Source organism: Triturus cristatus, chromosome 9, assembly GCF_964204655.1.
Source record: "Triturus cristatus chromosome 9, aTriCri1.1, whole genome shotgun sequence".
In the NCBI taxonomy this organism is placed as follows: domain Eukaryota; kingdom Metazoa; phylum Chordata; class Amphibia; order Caudata; family Salamandridae; genus Triturus; species Triturus cristatus.
The window spans coordinates 572252435-572275281 of NC_140592.1; the positions used below are offsets into that span (position 1 = coordinate 572252435).

The 22847-nt window shown below is 48.4% G+C and overlaps 1 protein-coding gene across 4 annotated transcripts in view; it reads right to left on the reverse strand.

Moving 5' to 3' along the window:
• The window catches only part of EXOC3L2 (exocyst complex component 3 like 2), a 619764-nt gene that overhangs the window by 378777 nt on the left and 218140 nt on the right, over positions 1-22847 (reverse strand). The window contains exon 1 of one of the 4 annotated variants that reach the window (XM_085625590.1): positions 11670-11804. The exons of the other annotated variants lie outside the window; for them this stretch is intronic. The gene's annotated coding sequence lies outside the window, so the exon portion shown is untranslated. Of the gene's footprint in view, positions 1-11669; positions 11805-22847 lie in introns of those variants that run through there. 4 annotated transcript variants of the gene reach the window in all.

The following is a 22847-nucleotide window of genomic DNA, read 5'->3' on the forward strand; positions in this document are numbered from 1 at the left end:
TTTTCTTGACCATATTGGCTGCTTCCCTGAATACGTTGTCAGCATAACCCCTTTCTCTGAATCTGCTGAGTGACTCTCTTTCTGCCTCACTGTAGTCACTGGGTAGTGAACAATTCTGCTTAACCCTTAATAGCTCCCTGTAGGGTATACTGTTGACTAGGCTGCATGGATGCTCAATCATGTGGCAAGGCATTCCGTGCCGTGTCTTATCAGTATAGCCTAGTGCATAGCTTGTTGTTAACGGATACCTGTAGATCAAAGAACGGTACTTCCGTTCTACTTATGTGACTGGTGAATTTCAAATTTAACTCATTGTCATTCAAGATAGAAATATATGTTTCTGTTTCTGCTTGGGTGCCCCGCCAAACAATGAAAAGGTCGTCAATATATCTGACACATAGGGCAACCTTGTCCACCCATTGCTCATTTGGTCCCGCCCAGGCCACATGCTTCTCCCACCAGCCCACAAAAAGATTTGCGTTACTCTTAGGGAAGCATTTGCCCATGGTGGTCCCCTGTGTTTGTAAATATAGCTGCCCGGAGAATAAAAAAGCAAGTTGCAATAGCATGATATTATGTTCTTGATATTTCAATGATCTATTTTTTAGAAAGAACTTAAGTGCCAGCAATCCGTCTTTGTGTGCTATGCAGGTGTACAATCTAGTGATGTCCAGTGTGATGAGAATTAAATCATCCTCCCATTCAATGTTTTGTATCATTCAAATAAAGTTCCTGGTATTTTGCATATATGAGCTTAAGTCCTTGACCAGCGGAAACAGGAATGAGTCCACATATATGGACGCTTTTTCCAGTAGGCTTCCCTTTGACAAGACAATGGGACGTCCGGGGCAGCTTCTGATTCTTCTGTATTTTGGGTATATGATAGAACGTCGGTAGAACAGGATAGTCTACTTTAAGGAATTGGTGATCGGCTTCATCTAGCATATATTTGTCCCGCCCCTTGTTTAGCATTTCATTGAAGGCTTCAATGCTGATTTTATATTGTCCCTCTTTATTGGTGAGTAGCTTTGGGCATCGCTGAGCAACCATAGTGCCTCTTCATGGTATGCTTTTTTATTGACTATCACCACATTCCCGCCCTTGTCAGAGGACTTTATAACCAGCGAAGTATCATTCTTGAGGGATGTGAAAGCTTGCCAGTCTTCCTTTGTCTGGGTGTATCTTTTTGGGTGAATTTTGGGTTTCGCTGTTCTTTATTATCCAATTCCCTAACAACCATGTCATGAAAGCAGTTAATTTCATCAAAGGGGGTCTTGGGTATATACCTCGATTTAGCCTTAAATTTGCTTCTTCCACTTCTTTGCTGGATGCCCTCTTGTTCTAGCAGGTAACGCCCACTATCCTCATCTTGTTGCCCTGTTGGCATTGATAGTTCCTATAACTCATGCAGCGTTTGTAGAGTTTCCAGGTCCCTCCTAGTTAATACATCTTTTGGAACTCTCATAATTTCTTCCTCCACTCCCTTGTATTTGGGGTGTTGCAAATGGATCTTTCTTAAATTCAACTTTCTGATAAATTGATGAATATCAATGTGTGTTTGCGTATTATCCCATCGGGTAGTGAGACAAATAGTGAGACCCTTCCATAACCCAGCAGAGTCAGTGGCTGATAATGTACGGTGGGATAGATTGATAATTGTCAAACTGCTTTCTTTTACTCTCTGTAACTGCCTTTCTTGCTCCTGGTTACCTGTGGCTGTACCGTTTGATTTGCTCCCTTTTGCCCATTGTCGTATTTTACGCCTGTTTGTTCTGGTGGTCATGTCCTATAGGGTAATCTTCTCCAGGACTCTTTGATAAGCTGGTACTCATGGGTAAAATTTATACCACCACTTGTGCTTTGCCCCTCAGCTCCCCTTGCTATATCTGGCTCAGATAGATGTCTATCCACTTTTGATTCTGATGTTTCTCTGATATTGGTCACTCTCAAATTTCTAGTTTCCTGTAATATTTTCCATGGGGCATTGTACTTGTTGGGACAAGTAAGAACTCTGCCAGATTCGTAGTCTCTCTGACCTTGTGCAAAGTTATTTTGCTTACGTTGTTTGAAGTAGTGTGATAAAAGGGGAATTGTAATCATGTTTAATGACATTAACAAAGGCCAGGTCAAACGCGTTTGTCAGTTTCTCAGCTGCTATAATTTAATGAAATAAAGGATTATCGAATATGTAACCTGTGAGTGCGTGGCATTCCTGTGTGGAGAATATATATATATACATATGTTCCACCAAATACCACTCAGATTGCCGAACTCGATACAACGGGTGCCTCCGTAACGTGCAAGTGGCTTGCACTCTATTTAATTAGCCATCAACCTTCCATAGGAAAGCGGAGAACTCTGCGGGTGTTCTTAAAAAGGCACTTTTATTATCAATTTCCCCCGTAGATGCGTTTCGGCAAACTGCCTTCTTCAATGCTGGCTGTACGTGTCAGGTCACATGATTGATTTTTAAAAATACACTTGCTTGCACTCTCATTAGATCACCATTTGGTTTAACTGGCGATGCGTTGTCCTGTCTCCATTTTACTTTCTCAGCCGGCGTGTTGCCATCTTGGAGTATGTTTAAGATTTTTTTGAACGGCAAAGTCAGTCGGCTGTAAGTAGCTTTTGCATACATACTCCTGCAGCCAGTATTGGAGAAGGCAGTTCGCCAAAATGCGTCTACTGGGGGAATTGATACTAAAAGTGCGCTTTTAAGAAAACCCGCAGAATACTCAGCTTTCCTTTGGAAGTTTGATGGCTAATTAAGTAGCGTGCAAGCCACTCGCACGTTACGGAGGCACCCGTTGTACTGAGTTCGGCAAACTGGGAGGCATTTGGTGGAACATTGTTGTTTTATTGCCAGAACCGCTGCAGTCACAGTGAGCATGTGCACCGCATAGGGACGTTACAAAATGTCTAGGTGTATGGCTACGAAAACCGGCGCCTTCGCGCATGTTCATTGAAAGTGACATTTGCGGTAAAGAGGGATGCAAGCACTGATGCACATTGCATGAAGAACGTCACTCTTATCACCTCAACAAACGAAGATAAATGAACAGTCAGCGTGTAATATATTAAAATGAGCTGTGCAGCGAAATTCCACCATGGTATGCAGAAGCTACTTACGCTGTATAGAGCCAAATGACTTTGCAGTTGAAAAAATCTTAAACATACTTCAAGATGGCAACACGCTGGCTGAGAAAGTAAAATGGAGACAGGACAACGCGTCTCCAGGGAAACCAAATGGTGATCCAATGAGAGTGCAAGCAAGTGTATTTTTAAAAATCAATCATGTGACCTGACAAGTACAGCCAGTATTGAAGAAGGCAGTTCACCAAAACGCATCTACTGGGGAAATTGATAATAAAAGTGTGTTTTTAAGAAAACCCGCAGAGTGCTCTGCTTTCCTTTGGAAGTTTGATGGCTAAATATATATATACATACATATATATATATTCACTGAAAAAACCATAGGTTTCACACATGTTATAGTTAGCGGAAATTTTACTGATAAAAAACCAGTGAAATTGCCCCGTTATAGTTAGTGCTGGCAACTATAACTCACGCGACCGCAATCCTCTGCTGATGCTAATACTGTATTTAGACACTTATTTGCCCATGTCTTCTTCCATACATTTTTAGCTATACATATATTACAAATATTTTTTTTTCATAAAGACACATATGTCATCAGCAGAAGATTGCGGTCGCGTGAGTTATAGTTGCCAGCACTAACTATAACGGGGCAATTTCACTGGTTTTTTATCAGTAAAATTTCCGCTAACTATAACATGTGTGAAACCTATGGTTTTTTCAGTGAATTTGCAAGGTTTTTTAAATGCTAATTCCTAACTATAACGTGTGTGAAACCTATGGTTTTTTCAGTGAATTTGTACGGTTTTTTAAATGCTAAGTTACTTTACGCCATTCGAGGCGTGCGCGCCCACTTAACGCAGTTCGTTCCGTGCACGGTTTTTATCAACTTTAATAAGCCCTGTACATTTGGTGGCCTTCGGCCACCAAAAGCACAGGGGGTGGGGTCAATGTGGATAGTGTTTTTTTTATTTCGATTTTATAATTTCATGTTGCCAAAATTTAGTTTTTTTTACCTTATAATAAGCCCTGTACATTTGGTGGCCTACGGCCACCAAAAGCACAGGGGGTGGGGTAAGTGTGGATAGTGTTTTTTTTTTTTTTTTTTTTTTACCGTACGCTTACGGTAAGCGTACGGTAAGCGTACTCGGCGAAATTGCCGAAAAAAAAATAAAAACGTTTTTGCTCTTGGGGGATGTTTGGGGACTCCCTCAACATGACTATGTGGGAGGGAGTTGTCAAAACAGCCCCGTAACATGTTTTTGGCCATCATGTTTGATAAACAACACTCAGTGCGAGAGACAAAATGGCGGACGCCGCTTCCTGGTTTCGGCCGATTCGAATGTTTACTAAGATCTAAGAGCCAATCAGAATCGCGCTCGCGCACGCCACCGTACGCTTACGGTAAGCGTACCGTAAGCGTACCGTAAGCGGGCTCAGATATATATATTGAGTTAAAGGCTATTTTCTCAGAATCTACTGAACAGATTTACACCAAACCTACAAAAGGCACTTCCTTGACCTAGGGACTACCTCTCTGCCAAATTTCTAGTAATTCTGTTCAGCCGTTCGGGCTGTAGCTCGTTCTAAAGGTCCTATGGAAAAATGCATGGGAAAAACGCGTTTTGGGACCCCCCTTTTATCTCAGCCCCCGCTTGACGAATCCCCCCCGAGACTTTCAGGGTAGGAGCGGAGCGTAGCGCCCCACCTATTTTGAGAAATTCGCGAGGATTCATCGACCGGCGCCAAAGTTATTCAAAATAGAATGTTGAGGTTTTCCTATGGAAAAGGGGTCCTAACTATAACTACCTACTGGCGACCGCCAGTAGGTAATATCTCTGTAGCTATTGTTAGGGTGACAAGAGATAGGGATTTATTTTAATGTTTGTCACTTAATAACTTTGCATTTGTTTGACAAATGTCCATGAAACTTTGCAGACCTGCTGCCCCTGCTTCATTCTTGGAGTCCTGAAAGTTTTACGCCATTTCATCAAGGTGGTGCCTTGGAGCCCTGAAAGATTCACACTATTTCATCCAGGGGGTCAAAAAAATAGAGGGTCCCAAAACGGGCAAATAATCAAATCATTTTACATACACTTTTGCATTTTTGTGTAGAGTGAAAACTGTCAGTCAGCTTTTGATGATATTTGAAAGGATTATATAATATGGTGTGCAGCTGATTCTGTGGGGGTACTGCATGCAAGTAGGGTGAGTATTTGATATGTTTTAAGGTTTTTAATTTAGCTATATCTGTGGTCGCTGTAGTACCGCAGTACTCCCGAGGTATATAGCATTGACAAGTCATTAGCTGATTGGCTATTGACTGGCTTTAGAAAAGTGAAAGGCAGCCATCCTGTTTTCAGCTCGAGTTTCCCTGTGTTATGAGGTACGCCATTCAATGTAGTTAAGAAATAGGTTTGGTATTTTTCCCATACCTATTACCAGTTTAGTAAAGTGGTAATAGGTAGGGGAAAAAATGTATAAATTCATATATTTTTTTTTTTTAATCAGGAGTACCATGGAAGTTTCACGGTACTAAATTTCTTTCATATATAATTTTAACAATATAATGAGCTAAAGTGTTTTTTTTCAATATTTGAATACACACATAAAAGTGTACGGAGTAGCGCGGTATTTGCTAAAATTTATTGCACTACTTTTTAAAATTTGAACCTCACTATATTGTTGTAGAAAAATGTATCAATAAAAATGTTAACCTTGGAAAACAAAATGGGGTATCCAAGGTTAAAGATAAGCTATAGTTAGGAAATATTTCTTTGTGTTTGCTATAGAGCCCCAACTTAAACTACACAAACATTAGAAATTCTACAGTTATAGTTATATCTTTAATTTATCATTTAAACACAACTTTCAAAGTAATATACGTCATGCTTATAACTCACATTTATACTTATGCAGGACCTTAAAATTCTGATAACTCACGCACCTCCATCACCTCACATCACTCGCTACACTACTTAACTATAACTCGTCCTTTCTGCATGCACTACCTATGCCCTTGCATATTATAGAAGTTAGAGCATGTGAAAACACTGCATTAAGAACAATACTTATCACATCTCAAATTACATGATTTGCCCAAACACACTGCATGGTACAGTGGCGAGTTATAGTTAATGTAGTGTGTTGAGTGATAGCAATGGGGGGCTCTGGTTGACAATGGTTTGCACCTTTGGCCAATTAGGGACCCTTTCTTCTAGTCAGGATAAGGAGGACACACTTCTGAAATAACCCCTGCTCACCACTTTGATAGCTTGGCATGAGCAGTCAGGATTATCTCAGAGGCAGTGTGTAAAGCATTTGCACATAATCAACAGTAATACAGTGAAAACACTACAAAAGGACACCACACCAGTTTTAGAAAAATAACCAATTTTTATCTGTGCAAACAAGACCAAAACGATAAAAGACCAACATACAGTAATCAAAAATAGGTACTTTGCAAGTATGAGTTGAAATTGTACTATGAAGCCAGTAGCTCCTTCTAGGGCTACCTCGGTGCTAAAAACAACAGAATCCAACAGTTACAGCACACCGTGTCGGTGCTGGCCGGTTGTGGCAACTGTTGCGGTTGTGGTGTGAAGCGTAGCAGTGCGGTGTGCAGTGCCCTCAAGTCGCGGTGCAGACAGCGGTTCGGTGACGGTCATCCAGGTGAATCTGTGAGACCAGGGCTGTGGTGCGGAGTGAGGCAGTGCTCGATGCGGTGCTGACAGCTCATGTTGCAAGCGACAGTGCCGATTGATGGGAGCTGGCATCGGTCAGCCCAGACAGACAGCGGTGTGGGATGGGGCGGTGCATCGTGTGACTTACGAGCGGTACCCCCAAACTACGGTGCGGTCACAGGTGTTGAGGTCAGCATGCAGCGATGTCGTTGGTTAAACCAGGGCGGCGTAGTGAAGCGAGGTGGTGCTGAGTGCGATACTCACAGGTCGCGGTGCAAGCAGTGGCGGCAGCGGTCGTTGTCATCGATGAGACCAGGGTTACGGTGCGCAGCGCAGCCGTGCCCTCTGAGGTGCTTTCAGGACACAGAGCCCGCGGCGGTGTCAGCTGCTTTCCCTCCTGTGACAACTGAATCACGCAGTTTCTAAGGTGGTACCCAGAGGTAAGTGAAGTCTTTGCTGTGCCTGAGACTTTGTGAACAGTAGGCAAGCTCTATTTCAAGCCCTTGAAGATACTCAACAATAAGTGAAGAAAGTTCCATCCAGTCCTTGCATTGCCCAAGGCAGAAGTAGCAACTGCAGGCCAACCCAACAAAGCAACAACACAGCAAACGGACAGTAATCCTCCTGGCAGTTCTTCCAGCTCTTCTTCTTGGCAGATTCCTTGATCCAAGCAAGTTCTCTGAAGTCTTTTATCTGCCTGAGACTTCCAACAGGAGGCAAGCTCTACTTCAAGCCATTGGAGAAAACTCTAACAGCAGGATGATGAAAGTACAATCCAGTCCTTTCCCTGCCCAAGACAGAAGCAGCAAGCAGCAGGCCAACAGAGCAGAGCACGCAGCAAAGTGGCAGTTCCTCCTGACAGCTTTTCCAGCTCTTCTTCCTGGCAGGTTCCTTAGTTCAGCAGTAATCTGAAGTTCTGGGGTCTCGCCTCCAATATTTATACTCAGTTTCTCTTTGTTCTTTTGGGCAGAAAGTGTCTGTGCCCAGCCCAAACCAGTTCTGTTCTCTCTGGTCCAGCTTCCCGGCAGGAGGTGGAGACAGCATTGTGCAAGGGGGACAGGGCCTATTCAGGTGGAAGGGAAATCTTCTCCCACCACTCTAAATGCAAACCAGGCCTATTCAGGTGCTTGTGAAACTCGTCCCACTACTCTAAATTCAGCCTAGGTCCATTTATCCCAGCCCTGACTTATCCAGGAAAGGCAGGACACACCTTGACCCCACCAGTGGCAGGTCTGAGAGCCCTTGAAGGGCTACTTGTGTGGGTGGCACAACCAGTGCTGCAGGCCCACTAGCAACATTTGATTTACAGGCCCTGGGCACATACAGTGTACTGTACTAGGGACTTAAAGGTAAACCAAAGAAGCCAATCATGTAAACACCAATCCATAAATACAATTTACATGGAGAGCATATGCACTTTAGCACTGAAAAGCAGTGGTGCTGTGCCCAGAGTCCTAAAACCAACAAAAACAGGGTAAAAAACAGGAGGCCAAAAAGCAAATAGTCTGGGGGTAACTTGCTCAAAAAGCCAAGTCTAACAGTGAGCGAGGTGAGAACGCTGTGTAAGGAGGTGTACAAGTTGTTTGAATTTTAAGGTGGTGCGAAAGTAAAAATGTGAGCCATAATATGACTTCAGAGGCCGTTAAATGATAAATTAAATATATAATTATAACTGCATTTGTAATGTTTGTGTAGTTTAAGTTGGGCTTCTATAGCAACCATAAAAAAAGCTTTCCTCACTATAACTTATCTTTAGCCTTTGCTTTTTTGTGTGAATATATATATATATATATATATATATATATATATTCATATTATAACACACACACACACATATATAGATATTTTTAGTGGAGAATTCTCAGCAGAACTCACAATTCGTCTAGAGGACAGTATTGACACTTATCAGCAGAACAGTAATATTTTTAAAAGGACAGCATAGCACTTCCCAGCTGGATGCTATATTTTTTTACGAAAGAGTGACAGGAGTAAGGTGCCTGAATATCGCAACCAAAGTAATACCTAACAGATATTGTAACCTAATTTTTTTTTTTTTTTAATATATTACCTCACTGGAGTTAACAATCGAAAACCTACAGGTAATTAGGCAATAGTTTTGTAGATGATATTTAGGATGCAAATTCGATTTTTGCTATCGATAGCCTGTCATACAACTAGAACCAATGTATCACAACAGGAAGTTAACGCTGCACTACATGAGCATTAGACTTGGCTCTTTGCCATTTAGGCCCTTTATTTACTGTTTTTAATTAAACGCCTGTGGTGAACCCTTCCTCAGTTGCGCATTGCATGGCTCTGAAATAGCTGACACTGTCCTTTGTTGTGATTGACTTGCCAGTCATATTTGAATATCTTATGTGTCAGGGTTGTAGGCATTTTTTCACATTCCCTTGGGAGGCCCACAGCCCTAGTGTCCAGCAGTTAACGGCATTCGAGGTAAAGGGCAAGGCATTTTTAGCAACATCCTCTCTGCCGCTGCTAGGCCATGGGCTCCAATGACAAGCCATATCTCGACCACCAAGGAACCAAAGAGCTACAATCTTTAAAACTTACAGATGACAAAGGCGTGTCTTAACATGATAAGATGGGTGCCCAGATCGAAGCTCCTCGTGAAGACGGATAAGATCCAGAAATAATCTTTTGCAGGAGTGCCCATCAAATGTTGACAGCGGAGTCATAAATGACACAAGTGACACAAGTGTACCGGGACCAGGTAGATCTGCCTATAAATGTATTTACTGAAGAAAATGTCCGCGTTTGGAACTCGGTTGCGGAGGGTGCCCCTCTTCTCTCCACCTTTACCTCTCTGTCGGCTATGTGGATCGGGGCAAGAGGATATGCTGCACCTGATCTGCTCCTGTGAGAAACTACGTGACGAACGAAAACACTTGTTGAAACATCATTTCAACCAGCAAGGGATTCGTACACGTAGAAAGGCAATTCTGGTTTGCTTTTCTTCCCACGATCCTCGCATGAATTGCAGCTTTGTAAAATTTATGAAGGCAGTGGAAAAAAGATGCCAAAAATTATCTTATAATGGTCCTTGTATCACTGACTCAACACTGCTTGTCGACTGACATTATTGACCATACGAACTCATGAGGAAAACAAAGAAAGAAGAAATAACCCTACTAACATGAAGCGTGCAAATTTTATTCTGTTTTTACTTAGAATTGTCATTTTTGTATTTTTACCATACCTGTTCTTAATCAACTTTGTACAGCAATGGTTTTAAGTAACTATGCTAATAAAAATTACTTACTTACTTACTTAGTCGCTGGGAGAGCAGAGAAGCAAATTGGACTGCAGAGAAGAAAGCTCATGGGACTAGCGGTGTCTCGCTCCGTAATGGGTCTTCTTGAGTGTATGTACCAGACATAGCAGAACTACAGTGGCAGTGATTGGGTGGTTGTAGGGGGTGAAGAGGGCCTTGTCCTGAGATGGAGTCAAGCTGCTGGTAGAATATAAAAGGGCAAGATGCCACATAAGGCACAAGGGTGTGGAGCTCCCTGGCCAAACGGAAAAAGACAGATTCTCTGCAAGCCAGTATGTTACATCACATGCAGTGGGGCTGACACGATGAGACCACCTGGGTATCTCTCTGCTCTAGCAGCTCATGGAATGGAAAAAATGTCCAACAGTAGGGAAAGAGGGCCTGATCAGTACATCACTGGATCCCTCGTCACGTGGCAGCTAGTTTACGGAGCGCGTGAATACTCTCCCTGAATTTTTGGCAACAATTAGTCAGTCCCTGGATTGCGGTGGATAGATCTGTGTGAAGCTTGCAATGGCAGCGCAGGGGAGGGACTGGTGCACCCATGCAATCCTTCGAAGATAAGACTATTTACAATGTGCGGCCTCTGGAAGGGCTGTAGATAAACAGGAGAGGCAATAAGGAAGTCCAAGTAGATGTATAGATGTGACACGCATTGAGTTTAAATACATATACAAAGAAGTCCTGCTCGCTGGTGGAAAAAAGATGGGTAAAGGAGGGCCTTCCAGAAGGCGATGAGATTACAGATGAACCCCTCTGAGGTGACGTCAGCGCTGCTGTAAAACCGAGCCCACTGACTCAATTAGTGGAAGCGCAAACAAATGAGGCAGATAAAAAACAATGAACACCCTCAAGTGCTCTCCACGCACACGCTCTCTGCTGAGCCAACAATGGCGTCCGCTTGTCACAGAGGGTCAGTAAATACGATTATCAGATGACTTTTGACTTGTTAACCATTATATCTCCACCTCATCTCCTGCGGGTTCGGGAATATTCTAGACAGGGATAGTTCAACGAGTTATTTTTCACATAACTGCCAGACAACAAATGAGATTTATTATTTGACACTGTGCGGTAGTTTAAATAAAAACGACTGTTAGTGGTGTTCTCAACCTCATAAACAAGAACAAAACAGGTTCTACCATAAATGTACGTTATTGTAGCATTTATATAGTACTTAAACCGCAGGTGGGTTGCTGACGTGCTGGCACGCAGGTAGCATGCTGCTACACCATGCAGGATGTGTGGTGGGAGTGTTGCGTTAGTGTTGGGTATGACGCAGTGCTTAGCAGAGTGTGGTGAATGAAAGGAGCTCGACGGATAGAAGCGGGACCTAGGTTTAACAAATGCTGGCAGCATTGGCTAAGTCTACAGGCCCCTTTGTGGTTTTTGATCGACTCAAACGCTAAATAAAACAAACAAGGTAAGGGGGTTAAATAATAAAGAAGACCGATACAGTGATTAGCAAGAACACCTCAAGCTTGAACCAGACTGAAATTGACCCATTAATCTCAAATCAGATAACAAGAGACCCACGGACTACGGTCGATTTTAACGCATGTGAAACACACGAGGAGGCATCAGACGCTCCCTACCTGAAGGACTTGTTTAATGCGCCTGGACTCCCCCACCTCTCTTCATAGCACTGCTCCATGTCGAGACTCCTCTGGCAGGCAGCTAGCTAGCCGGCACCGAGATGCAGGCCGTCAGCTCTGGTGAGCTATGACTGCAGGGAGGCGAAGGCTGCGCTCTCAGAGGTAAACTCCTCCCAAGTCCCGCCTCCTCTCACCTGCTCCGTTGCAGACCACACATCTCCCCACCTTCACGGATGTAACAGGGATGAGTGCAACCTGCTTTTGTGCCAAACCCTCATGAGCAAATTCAACACGACGCTTCGTTATTGTAATGCGTTTATTTATTCGCCCCTGGCATGGTAGATGGGCTAACCTACGTGCAGCTTTGGGCCAATTACATTTGCAATCTAGCCCTACCACTTTCTTTCGTGTCTCGCTCGCACTCTTTCACTATTTTGCGTCTTACCGAGCGAGTAAAGAGAGGTGTTGGGCACATTATCTATCACTCCTTGGTTTCCAAAGAGAAACCTACCGCCACATTTTTTGGTGACAGATATATAGGATAAGTGATTTCAAACGTCACCAGCTGCCAATTAAAGAAAGTGTTAAGGGAATATATTCATGCAGGCATTTTTTAATATTGCTTTTAGTAATTTCATGCAACAACTGCAATTTGTAACAGACAGCACTCATCGATAGCAGTCTCTCTGACGCCTTTCGACAATTAATCTATTTATTTATGTATTTTTATAAAGCGCGGACTTTACCCGAAGGTGTCAGAGCGCTGTACAATGCCCGTAGGAGTTAATAAACGTCCATTTGTGCTATAATGAGCAATTGTAGTAGAGATCAGTAGCACTACCAGAGGACAAAAGAAAAACGCAAAGGTTTAATGCAAGAGAAAAAAATACCCGCAAAATACCCTAAACATATGAAACAGTTGGGAACGAGCTCTGGAAGTCCTGGGGTTAGGCAGCTATGGTCATTTGGTTTTTTCAATTACCACTGCAATCATATTCGGAGAACTTTAACGCCTGATATGGATGTTTGCAACTCTGCTCTATCTACCACTAAGGTATTTAAGAACAAAAATTCGGGGATTCGGTGGGGTGGTGGGGTGGGTGGGGGGGGGGGACTTGCCATTATCATTAGCCAGTAAAGGCAAGCCCCTCTGTGCCTGTCTGCGACCCGACCACGACCAGCGCCAGGAACCCTGGACCTCTGCTCTGCCAACGCTAGAGCAGAGGCCGCCGCCGAAGGGGGTCTAAAGTGCCGGCGCCATAACCGACACTGAGCCCCCCGGACGAAACCAGTTTTCCGCGCCACAGAGCAGGGAGCTCCGGCGCCACCCGACCCCCGCTGCGGCTGCCACATAGTCGCCAGCCCCCCTGGCCAATGGGGGCTGAGGCATAATACAAACCCCCCAATGGGGGTGGGACCAAGCCAAGGCGGCCCAGCACTTGGGGGGAATATGAGCACTGCTCCCCCAGGGATGCTCCTATCTGTTGGGGAGCGGGGAAGCAGCACCGAAAATTGTTGTGGGAGAATCGTGTCGAGGGGAAAACGGCAAAGCTCTGCTGGAGAGCAGGGTGAGCGGAGGTCCGGAGGACGACCCGGTGAGGCGGCGATACCAGCCCTCTCCCCTGACGGCGATCGGGTCAGCACCGCGATCGACCGGGAAGTCTACTCCAGGCCTTCTAGCAAGAAACGACCCTAGCGTCTTGGCGGCAGACGACCGGGAGCCCACCCCGGCCTCCTCAACGCTACCGATACCACCGCCACGGCTGAGGACGACCGGGAGCCCACCCCGGCCTCCTCGACGCTACCGACACCAGAGCCGCGGCCGAGGACAACCGGGAGCCCACCCCGGCCTCCTCGACGCTACCGACACCAGCGCCGCGGCCAAGGACGACCGGGAGCCCACCCCGGCCTCCTCGACGCTACCGATCCCAGTGCCGCCGCTGAGGACGACCGGGAGCCCACCCCAGTTTCCTCGACGCTACCGATCCCAGCGCCACGGTTGAGGACGACCGGGAGCCCACCCCGGCTTCCTCAACACCCCGATGACCAGCGTCGTGGCAGAGGACCAACGCAGAGGCTGCGGATGACCGGGAGCCCACCCCGGCACCAAGGACGCTGCTTGCAGCACAGGAGCGGGAGCCCAAATACGGCCGCGAGATAAGCTGCTCGAACTTACCGCAGAGGCAAAGCGGCTGGTGGCTGCACACCGCTCCCCCTGCTTGTGTGCAAAGCAGTTGGCGGTCCCCCGCTCTGAGTTGCAGTTAAGGGGAGAGACGGGAGCGCGCGACTGAAGCGGGCACCAGGGGAAACCCCTTAAAGGGGCAGGCACCAATTGTGGGAAAACCCACCGTCACTGTGGTAGAATGGTTAAGGGCTGAGACTCTTACACTCAAGGTTACGTGTTCAATCCCCGGTGTTTCTGTTTCTACAATTAAAGGAGTAAGCAGTGGTAACTTACTTGATTAAGGTTGGATTTGTTTTGGACACAAAACGAGGGGTATTGGCCACAGCTGGGATCAAATGCTGGGCTTGAACCCAGCATATACGGAGATACGAGGGAGCCAACGCTCGCAGGGCACACATCTCACGAGGGCTTGGAGCTCTTAAAACATTACGGTCTTTAATTACTCAAAGGCGATGTGCTTAGAGTAGCTACTGTGGAGGTGTCTTGGTGCATATGCGTGCGGCAGCACCCGGCAGCATAACCAGCAGCGTCCAACCCCACTCAAGGGGTTGGGCAACAGCGTTTTTGGTGCATTTAATTGCAGCAGCACCCCGCACACAGGCAGCAGCGGCCAGAAGGATGGCAAAAAGGGGCAAGAGGCAGCAGGAGGAACTAGACAACTTGATGCCGCAGATCCGGGCGGCTTCCGAGGTCCACGGACACGACTGGCTGCATACCCGCCTACAGGAAGACGGCGAGGAGGGGCCAAGTCACCAGCGCCAGACGGTGCCCGTCGCACCAGCGGCCAAACGACAGAGGAGGGCGCCGGCCAAGCTCGCGGAGGCAGGGGCACCTAAGAAGGCCCTCCAAAGGAAGACGGGGCCCAGCGTCATTAACAACCAGGGCCACAGGGCTAGCTAGCCTCATACCACCGGCGGTCAAGGAGAGGATTTGGAGGAAGGAGTTCATTGATATTTTTTCACTCCTGGAGATACAGTTAGATGGGCTCGACTTGACCACCTGTGATAAGAAAGATGAGGACAAAAGGGAACGGAGAAAAGAGCGTAAGGAGAGAAGCTTTGATAATTGGCTTGACGCATTCCGGATCATGGCCTGCATTATAGTGGAGAAATTCCCACGCGGCACAGCCGACCTTTGGCTATACGAGTCCAACATCCACAATGCGCAGAGACAGTTCCCAGGGGATGCATGGCTGGAATATGATAAAGGGTTCAGGCTAAAAATGCAGACACACCCAGAGATGGAGTGGAAAAAGGAGGATGTTTCAGGATTCATACACAAGATGATGGTGGCGCAGGAGGCCAAAGCATGGGTGGGTAGAAACGAGCAGTCCTTTCGAGGGCCCTCCCACAAGGGGGAAGGGGAGGCCATTTCATAAAACCAAACAATTCAGCTCGTGGAAGGTGCCCCACAGTAGCAGGACACCAGCTATCTGCTGGAAGTTCGAGACCAATGAATGTACCTACGGGGCGGCATGCAAGTTCCAACACATCTGCTCTTGCTGTGGGGGGGGCACCCAGCGGCGGAGTGCAAGCGCAAGAGAGACCACAAGGGGGATAAAAAGAGGAAGCAGAAGCAGTGACTTAGGCACGGGGGACACAGGGGGGTCAACGGGTGTACAAACTTATAGGCTAGCACGATCCCCCGTGAATACGCACCTATTGCGCAAGCTGGCCAACAGTTACCATAACAAGGCCGACGCCGAGACCATGGTTCGCGGTTTCGAAGAAGGTTTTCCCATCCCATTTATAGGCCCCCGCCCGCCGAGCAGCAGCAGGAACTTGAAATCAGCGTTGCTGCATCCAGGGGTGGTCACCAAGAAAATAGAGAAAGAGAGGGTAGGATCGAGGGCCCCCTGCCGGACCACATGGCCAAGGAGCTAGTGATCTCCCCATTGGGGGTAGTCCCCAAGAAGGAACAAGGCCAATACCGGCTAATCGATCACCTATCGTTCCCTGACGGAGCTTCAGTGAACAACGGGATTGATGCAGGGGTGTGTTCAGTGTCTTACTCCACAATAGATGATGCCATCAACTTAGTCAGAGCAACGGGTCCAGGGGCTCTCATGGCGAAGGCGGACGTCGAGAGCCGCCTTTTGCTTACTCCCAGTCCACCCCACAAGTTCTCATCTGTTAGGGTTCCAATGGGAGGGCGAACTATACTTCGACAAAACTATGCCCATGGGGTGCTCGGTGTCATATGCCTATTTTGAATTTTTCAGCACTTTCTTGGAATGGGCATTACACGTAAGACACCAGGTAGGGGGGAAACTCCACTACCTGGATGATTTTCTGTTCACGGATCCCGCAGCATCCCCAGAGTGTGGCGCACCCTGGCAGCATTCGTAAAGGTGGCTGGGGAACTAGGGGTACCACTATCAGCTGACAAAACGATAGGCCCAGCAACAACAATCACCTTTCTGGGAATAGAGCTCGATTCCGTCACTGGCACATCCAGGCTCCCCCCAGAGAAAGTGGAGGATTTCAGGGGGGAAATCAGGAACCTCTGCGGGCGGGACAAAGCGACACTGAGGGATCTCCAGCGGCTGATCGGCAAACTAAACTTTGCGGCCAGGGTAATCCCAACTGGCAAGGCGTTTGCCAGGCGGCTGACTCGACTGACAAGTGGGCTCACCCACAAGCACCACCACATCAGGCTAGGAGCAGAGGTCAAGAAGGACCTAGCAATGTGGGAAACGTTCCTGGCAGAGTTCGACGGGTTACTTATATGGAGGGAAGGCTAGGTGACCAGTAAACAGATGCGTCAGGTAGCACAGGCTTTGGGGCAATCCTGGGCAGGAGATGGTGTGCAGGGGAGTGGCCCGATAGCTGGCGCAAGGCAGGCGTGACCAAAAACATCACCTTCCTGGAGCTATTTCCCATCATAGTCGCCTCATGGTATGGAAGCGCGAACTGCAAAGCATGAAGCTGACACTATGGTCCGACAACAAGGGCTAGTGCAAGCGATTAATAGGGGCACGGCCAGATGCCCGGATACACTTCGACTAATGCGCAGATTGGTTAAGTTACAGCTGGAGGACAACATAGACCTGCGGGCGCGCCACGTGCCACGGGTGGACAATGAGGTCGCAGACGCCCTGTCCCGCGCAAGGATGGAGAAGTTCAGGGAACTGGCGCCCAGCGCAGAGCAGGAAATGACCCCTTTTCCGGGCCAGCTGTGAGACCTGGCGGGATAGATTTGTCAGAGCTGGTTAGCCAAGCCCTCGCCCCGGCAGTTGCTAGGAGATACAGAACATGCATCAATACTGTGATGCGAGAAGGGGGGATCCAGTCACTGGGCGAATAGGAGCCACACTCAGGGCAGCAGAACAGTTCATACGGTGGGCGTTTAACTCCCAGAAGTCTAGGTCATGGACACAAGCCCACCTGTCTGCCGTGGCATACTACTCTAGGTTAGAGACTGGGCTGGACCCCGTGGCCACACACTACATCAAGGCGGCGATGAAGGGTTGGAGCCGAACTGAGGGCGCAAGGAGGGATACCAGATGCCCGATAGACTTCGCAAAACTGAGGGCCTTGCTGGGGGTGCTGCAAGACATCACGAACAACAGTTTTGAGCACCAACTATTCAGACCAGCCTTCGCCACCGCATTCTTCAGGGCGTTCCGCGTAAGCGAGCTGGTAGCACCCGCGAAGGCAGGCCCGGAAGAAAGCTGCCTACAAGCAGGGGACGTCACACCAAGACCAGGGGAAATAGAGCAGCTACTAAGGCGTTCAAAGACAGACCGAGCTGGCAAAGGGGCGGTGGTGAGGTTGCGGTGCATCGAAGACAGGAAGTGTTGCGCAGTGTGCTGTTTGATTGCTTTCATGGCAATAGGCCCGGCCGGTGAAGGCACGCTGTTCAAACATAGGGACGGTACTTACCTCAGCAGATTCCAGTTCACCTCGATCATGCGCCTCTCACTTGGAACTGCCTCTATTGTTTCGGGTCCCATTCATTTAGGATAGAAGCCGATACGACAGCCGCGCAGCATGGGATGTCCAAAGCGGGGATACAGGCGGTAGGGAGATGGCGGTCAAAAGCCTACCGGACTTACATAAGACCCCAGCTCATGTAAGATAGTAACAACACCCACCCGCCCGAACACTTCAATGACTTGTTGTCATTCCTCCAGCAGGAAGGAGACCGCGCTTGGTTTGGGTAGTAGGCCACTCTTTCATAACTCGAATGCATTCCTGGTGGCAGCAGGAGGGGTGCAGGCAAGAACGACGGCCGACGAACACCTGCATAAGGTGGTTTGGCCAACCGGGAATGAAATGGGAAAAGCTGCCGGCGAGGCTCGCTGATCTGAGGGCAGAGGCCGGTGGGCACCCGGACATCTTGGTCATACACCTAGGGGGGAACGACTTGGCTAAACGAGGTAGGCGAGACCTGCTTCAAGATATACAAAGAGATCTGACGGAGGCGGGCAGAGCATTCCGAGACACCTCCATCATATGGTCAGAACTGATCAGCAGGAACGAATGGCGTGGGGTGCAATCACAGAGCGTAGTTGAGAACTCGAGGAAAAAACTGAACCTCACCGTGAGCAAATTCTGCAGAACCAATGGGTTGGAGTTAGTTAGGCACGGCCTCATCCACACAGGCCCGCCCGAGTTCTATGCAAAGGACAGGGTGCACCTGTCCAATAAGGGCATGGGGGTATTCTGGAGCAAACTTTGGGGCACAATGACATTGGCGGGTTGCAAATAAAGGAGCCAACGGAGGGAAGAGCCGCAGGAAGACGGAAGTCTCCTTAGCGGCGTGGCGAGAAACTACAGGGATAATGGTTGATACGGGGGCACAACGGAGGGCGGGGCGCTGGAATAGGACCACTTACCTTGGGATGCCTTACGGCTGGGTGAGTTGGCCTATGGGCGGTTGCTAGGACCACTCACTCTGGGATGCCTTACAGCTGGGTGAGTTGGCCTACCACAAGGGGGTAGCTATCGGAGACAGCGCTCGCTGCCCAGCCCCCGCCTGATGGCAGGGCCCAACAAGAATCGGCAAGGTACCGAGTTGTTGCCTAACTCAGGGGCAAAAGCTACACCCCTGCAAGGGCAAATCCAACCGAACGAAGCAACGACCCTGTAGGGCCAAGAGACAATACAAGCCTGCAAATGACCTGTGTAACGAAATGTCAGGCTAATATGCAATTTGTCCAATGTACATATGATTTTTGCAAACACAATGTATAACGAGATGCAGACAAAGCAAGACACAAGATGACCGCTCAGCAATAATAATTTATGGCAGGATGTACAACAGTAGGGAATATGTATATGCAGGTATGCATAATAAACTGCGGCCAAGTATGACCACCACAAGAACAAGTCTACGTTGGCTTATTTATAATAAGGAATACAAGTATGGAAAGCCGGGAGTGGGGCAAATGTGGGGGTTATGACCCAGCGACACTCCACGCACTCAACCCAGGCCACAACAACTGCAAGCTAGCATCACCAGTCGACACCCACGAACCCTTCAGCTGTCACCGATGCCGGCACATCAACACCACCACCAGGAACACAGGCCCAGCTAAACCCGCCTGAAAGAAAACACCCAAACCGAAGACCCTATAATGCATTTTCCTCAACATCAGATCACTCCACAAACACACCACTGAAATCTGGGACCTCCTCGACAGCACCTACCCAGAGGTAGCATTCTTCACAGAAACCTCGACCAACACCACCACCTCGGGATTCGGACACCGCCATCGTCATTCCTCAAGAATACAAGATCTCCAGGAAGGACCGTCCCACCCGCCCCGGAGGAGGAATAGCCATCGCCCACAAATCCACCCTCCGCTTGAACACACTCACAGACGAGCCCACAGACAAGATGGAACACCTGCACTTCAAGATAATGGCCAGTCCTACCACCACCCTCCGAGGAACCCTCATCTACCGACCCCCTGGACCCCGCGGACCATTCGCCAACTCCATCCCGGACATCAGCTCCCCGCATGCCATCGCATCCACCAACTACACCCTGCTGTGAGACCTCAACTTCCACCTCGACAACCAAGTAGACCCCAACACCACATCCCTCCTGGATAACCTCCACAACATTGTACTTCACCAGATCATGACTGAACCATGCACTCAGCGGAACACACCCTCGACCCCCTCTTCACAACAGAAAACTCCATCACTTTCAGCCACACCACCGAACTCACTTGGACAGACCATCGATGCACCCACTTCACCTTCAGAACACCCAACAGTGTCAACACCATAGCCCCCTCAAGAAGAAGAACAGCGCACGCACCAAGAAGGCCAGATGGTTTATCCCCGAACTCTGAGAGTCCAGGCGCACCTGCCGCCTCCTCGAGAAGACCTGTAGGAACTCTAAATCCACAGAAGCCCACAACAACTTCAAATCCGCCGCCACCACCCACCGCCAGCTCATCAGAAACACGAGGAAAACTGCGATTAAAGACAGAATCTCCACACATGCACACAACAGCAAAGAGCTCTTTAACATCATCAAGGAGTTCGCCCAGCCCACCAGCGAGTCGACTGACATTCCCCCCTCACAAGACCTCTGCAACAAACTCCGCATCTTCTTCCACCGTAAAATCAGGAACATCTACGACAACTTTGACGAAGACAACCAACACACGGAACCCCCGCCAGCCACCCGACACCCTGAAGCCAACGACTGACAACTGGACAGCCCTCACCACCGAAGACACACTGAAGACGATTAAGTCAATCCACTCCAGGGCCCCCACGGATCCCTGCCCCCACCACATCTTCAACAGAGCCGCCAACACCATCGCACCCATGCTCCGCCACAAAATCAGCTGCTCCATGGAGAACACCTCCTTCCCCGACAACTGGAAACACGCCGAGATCAACCCCCTCCTGAAGAAGCACTCGGCGGACCCCACAGTCCTCAAAAACTACAGACCCATCTCCCTGCTCCCGTTCCCAGCTAAAGTCATCGAGAAAGCCATCAACAGCCAACTCGCCACCTTCATCGAAGAGCACAACATACTCGACCCATCACAATCTGGCTTCAGAAAAAACCACAGCAGAGAAACCGCCCTCCTCGCCGCAACAGATGACTTCCGCTCCCTACTGGACAAAGGAAGAACAGTTGCCCTCATCCGCCTTGACCTCTCAGCGGCCTTCGACACGGTATCCCACTGCACCCTAATACGCAGACTCCAAGATGCAGGTATCCGGCACAAGGCCCTCGACTGGATCTACTCTTTCCTCTCTGGCAGAACGCAGTGGGACAGACTCCCCCCTTTCCTCTCGGACCCTACACCAACCACCTGCGGAGTCCCCCAGGGGTCCTCCCTCAGCCCACCGCTCTTCAACGTTTACATGACTCCTCTCGCCCCCATCGTCAGAACCTACGGACTCAACATTGTTTCATACGCAGACGACACCCAACTCATCCTCTCCCTATCCAACGAAGCCAACGCAGCCAAACACAACTTCCAAGAAGGCATGGAAGCTTTGGCCAAATGGATGAAAAGCAGTTGCCTACAACTCAACACTAACAAAACAGAAGTACTCATCATGGGCCCACACCCCGACGCCTGGAATGATGCCTGGTGGTCCTCTGCCACCGGTAGCCCACCCACCCCCACGGACCACACACGCAACCTTGGAATCATCCTAGACTCCGAGCTCAAAATGGACCGCCAGTTCAACTCCGCCACATCCTCCTGCTTCCACATCCTCCGCCTCCTACGTAAGACCTTCAAATGGATCCCCCTTGAGCACAGAAAAAACATCACCCATGCCCTCTTCACCAGCAGACTCGACTACGGCAACGCACTCTACACTGGAATAAACGAAAACCTCCAGAACGCCGCAGCAAGACTTGTCCTCAACCTACCACGACACTGCTACATCTCCCAACACCTGCCCACACTCAACTGGCTTCCCATCGAGGCTAGAATCACCTTCAAGATCCTCACCCATGCACACAAAGCCCTCCACAATACCGGACCAGCATACCTCAACAGCCGAATCAACTTCCACGCACTCCAAAGAACCCTACTATCAGCCCAGCTGTCTTACGCCGTGGTCTCCAGTGCCAAAAGACAAGATCAGGAGGCCGCTCCTTTTCCTTTCTCATGGCCAGAGCATGGAACACCCTCCCGCTCCACCTCAGGCAGACAACATCACTCCCCAACTTCACGAGAAACCTAAAAAACCTGGCTCTTTGTCAGACCCCCTCATTGATGGACTGGAACCTGCACCACCCCTCCTCCCAGCGCCTTGAGACCCTTACGGGTGAGTAGTCGCACTTTAACAAACCCATGATTGATTTAGTACTGACGCCAAATCTATACATCTTAAACTAACCATCACCTTTATCAGTATAGAAGTAGCAGAAGGCAAGCATGTTTCTGGATGGATGTTCGATCTCCACATAACATTTTCACACGCCCTGTGTCATGCCAATAATTCACTAGGTGCGAGCAATCTCACAATACATGATAAAACCATGCTTCCCCAACTCCACACTGAGGAGAGAAATTGGGTGCACTGGTGTAAATCTCCCTAATACTCTTAGGGCTTCTGTAAAAAATGGTATATTGCAAGTATGTAACTCGTGAGTTTGGGATGCATTGAGAGCATTATTTAATACCACCCTCCACTTCTATCTGACTAAGTCTCTTTCCACATCACTGAGCCAGGTCCCACGGGAACCAGTAGGCCAGTTTTTAATTTCCTTCAGTATTGCTTTGAATGATATTGTGATCCATGACGGCCTTCTGTCCATCGACCATTAGTAGTATGGTTTCTCTAATTTTCTTCTCAGCGTGTTCCATCATATCCATGCCTCAGAGGTCCTGCATTACATCAAATAATTTCCTGTGCAGACCCTATCAATCAATCAGGGTTAGTAAAGTGCAGCTACTCTCCCGCGAGGGTCTCAAAGCGCTAGGGGAGAGGGGAGGCGTGGCTCAGTTGAGTGCTGGGGTCATCCGAAGAGCCAGGTCTCGAGGTCCTTCCTGAACT